The sequence below is a fragment of the Phaethon lepturus genome, unplaced genomic scaffold (genome assembly GCF_000687285.1).
Source record: "Phaethon lepturus isolate BGI_N335 unplaced genomic scaffold, ASM68728v1 scaffold22052, whole genome shotgun sequence".
NCBI classification, from domain to species: domain Eukaryota; kingdom Metazoa; phylum Chordata; class Aves; order Phaethontiformes; family Phaethontidae; genus Phaethon; species Phaethon lepturus.
In genome coordinates, this window is record NW_010525831.1 from 13,168 (window position 1) to 16,404 (window position 3,237).

At 47.9% G+C, this 3,237-nt stretch overlaps 1 protein-coding gene across 1 annotated transcript in view; it reads left to right on the plus strand.

Moving 5' to 3' along the window:
• The window catches only part of LOC104617537 (pappalysin-2-like), a gene marked incomplete at its 5' end in the record, with an annotated part of 27,454 nt that overhangs the window by 12,632 nt on the left and 11,585 nt on the right, over positions 1-3,237 (plus strand).

A 3,237-nucleotide genomic window follows, 5' to 3' on the forward strand; every position in this document is an offset into this window, starting at 1 on the left:
GCGCCGGTCCCCGAGCGGGTCGTGCTGGCCGAGGGGCGGGGAAGGACCGTCGTCCTAAATAAAGACGGCGGAAAGAGCGTGCCGAGCAGGGGCGCAGGCCCGAGGAGGGGCGAGAGGACGGCGCTCGGCTCTGTCCTGCCGGGGTAGCGGGGCTGACGACAGCCAGACCTGCCATATTTGACTCTGCTTTCGGCTCCCTGAGGTTACAAGCGTGCCGATCCAGGGCTCTGGTTCAGCCAGTTACTCAAACCACGCCGCCGGGAATACTGATTTCGGGTCCAAGCTTTGCTGGAGCTGTGGGGGTGTTAAGAGTGAAGGGCTTTGGCAAGGGTCACGGCATCGCTGCTACTGTCATTTTTCTTCTGTTGATAGCCCTGGGTGGACGAACATCCCCGATAATGAATGAGCGTGCCTGTGTTTGTCTAAAAGCTTGTGGGATCATGGTACAATTGATTTATGTAGAGTTCTGGAAGACGCGAATATCCTGCAGTTGCTTTTTACTTTTTTTTTTAAGTGCATGTGCGATTTATACAGAAACATAAATCTTAGTGAGTCAGTATATAAATATTATTCTCAGCCTTACATTAAAGGATAAGTGTCCACCTGAAATGCAGTCCGTTTCCTCCTGGTAGCAGTTACAGCTATGTACACACATGCTTCTAAGGCCCCAGCCAACTGATGTGGTTTTTCAATTACATTTTCTCATCCTTTAAAATAATTTTGCACTCTCATTGCTTGAGAGCTTCCCCCTCCCTGCAAGGAGGAATAGGCTGACCGCACGCAGCTGAGCAGCGCCTATGGATGGGGAGAAGCTCATATAGGGACAAATAGAGAGGAAAGTAGAAGTTTTTCTCTTAGAAGTCTCTATAGCTGAAGCACAAGCTAGGTCCCACGCCACCAAAGGGGGACCGTGCTGTCCCCTTCACTTGGGCACAGCAGGAACCAAGCGGGATCCTCGCATCTCCTCCTCCTCTTGCTGCCGTCCTGCGGGCTTCCCGTGGCCGTGGCTTAGCTGTGATGTGCTGAATTGCAGGTTACGCGTGTGCCCGTAGCAAACACTGGGAGTAAATCAAGTCCCCAGAGTTCTTAGGAGTAGGAAATGCTATTTATAGTACTGCTTTTCTGGACAAAAGACTTGAATATTTAGAGGGGGGTTAGGCTTTTACAGCCTCCAGTAGTCTCACTAATAATAAAGGATCTGCTTCTGTTAAGTCAGCAAACATCCAAATATCCCCCCTCCCCAAATTATATTTTCAAAACCTATTTCATCTCCGAAACAGCAGTATTTTTATTTTTAAAGGCTAATAATCCATTTCATACAAGGCAGGTGGAGTTTGGGGAAAAAATCCAGGAATATAAAACCTTAAGAAGTTTAGAGACATTCGGCTGTAAAAGATCACACAAGATGCGTGTTATTCCCGTGAAGAATCGAATTGGTTCGCACGCACCCAGCCTCATATACACAGTACGTGCATGTTAGCGCTCTCCTAAAATAACCCAAGAAAGGGACACTAACAAAGGCAACAAAGAAATGATGTTTCCTGACTTTAGTCTAGAAATGCTCGTTGCCAAAATAAGAAATACATGACGGCTTGGTATTTCTGTAGCATCTGTCATCTTGAAGGATCTCAAAGTGCTTTTCAGGCTGGGGAAAACAAAGAGATCATGTCTTGGCTGATGAAATGCAGCCATCTCCAGGTCGGGATGCAGCAGGCGTTTGATGCTAGGAAAGTACATCTTTGTATTGAAAAAAAGAGTTGCCGCCTCCTTTTGGAGCTACTTGAGGCACTGAAGGTTGGAAGAGCACTTGCAGACCAAAGCAGCGTGGTATCACTCCCTTGCACCCCACTACCAGCACCAGGAACCCCTCTCTACAAGGGCAAGCAGCTCAGGGCTCTTCTTTGCTTTCTGTACCCAACCACAACTTTATGAGGTCAAGCAGGAATCAGACTTTTAGCAAGTTTCCACCTATGAAACACAAACTCTCTGGCTTTCATCCTTTTCTTTGTATTTTAAAACTGAGCCGCAGTGCCTCCTGTTTTCCTTGCTACAGACTCTATACTGAACCAGGGGAACGTTATTCATTTCCTCCATTACGTCTATTTTTAGCTTGGTTTTATTTTTAGTGTGTTTTGTTTTATGTTAGCATGTGCTGGGAAATGCCTTGGCAAGTTAACAGGGAAGGTGCTACAAAATGCAATCTGCATTGTGTTTTTATTTCCTGTGTGAGTGCCCTCCTCTGCTCCCCCAAAAGTGGGTTTAATGCATCAAGGGGAGTCTGGTTTGGTTTCCTTTTATATGGAAAGTAGGTGTCAGGGAGAGAAAATCAGATGGAGGAGGGGGTTTGTTTACATATTTTCAATTGCTAAACTTTATTCAGCAAAGAGAAGAGGGACGTTTCCCAAGCAGGTTTTATTTGGTTTGTTTTCTTTCTTCCAGGCGCCAGATTTCTGCAGGGTCAATTTATAAACCACATCTGTGTTGGTGTGAAAATTTGTGGGGACCCTGGGTAGAGATGTTGGTGTTTCCTTCCCTCTGGCCTATGGTGTCCCATGGTTAGGCACCACGGACAAAGTGGATGGACACTTGGCTTGGGATCTCAGGGTCACCCCTGATGGCCTGAGACACGCTCAGGTCAAGACGTACCTCCATCCCCGCTTTCTCCTCCCAGATAGGGTCTGCTCAGGCTCTTCTTGTGCACGCGGCACAGCTGGTATTGAGTTGTCTGCCATGAGGACAGCATGAATTGCCTGGACGTCTGTTCCCTGCCTCTCACAGGCAAATGCAGCCTCCCGGGTGCAGCGTGAGGCTCATCAGCAGGTCATGTATATACTGAACCATGCACATCCTCTCTCCTTGGCCTGGAGGAAAAAAACCTCTCAAGAATCAAGCCCAGGATCTTGATCACCACCTTTCCTGGGACACGGGCTCACCTCAGCCTTTGGCTCTGCCATTGAGACCTCTCAAGGTGCCTTTCCTCTGCCAGCAAAGTGTTTCTCTTGTGGGTCCCCGACTTGCTGATGGGCAGCGGTGGCCTAGGCTCTACTGTAGGACTTGATCATTCACTTTGACCGGTGGCTTTATTGTCCAGCTGCAAAATGGCAAGGGAAACCCTTGGGAAGTGTAAGGACCACTTTCATGGGCTGCCCCATTCCATTTGTTCTCTGCAGCCTAGTCAGCTTCTTCAATTTAATGCTTTGTGTGGTCTTTTTTAGGATGCTCAAGGCATCTTCTGCT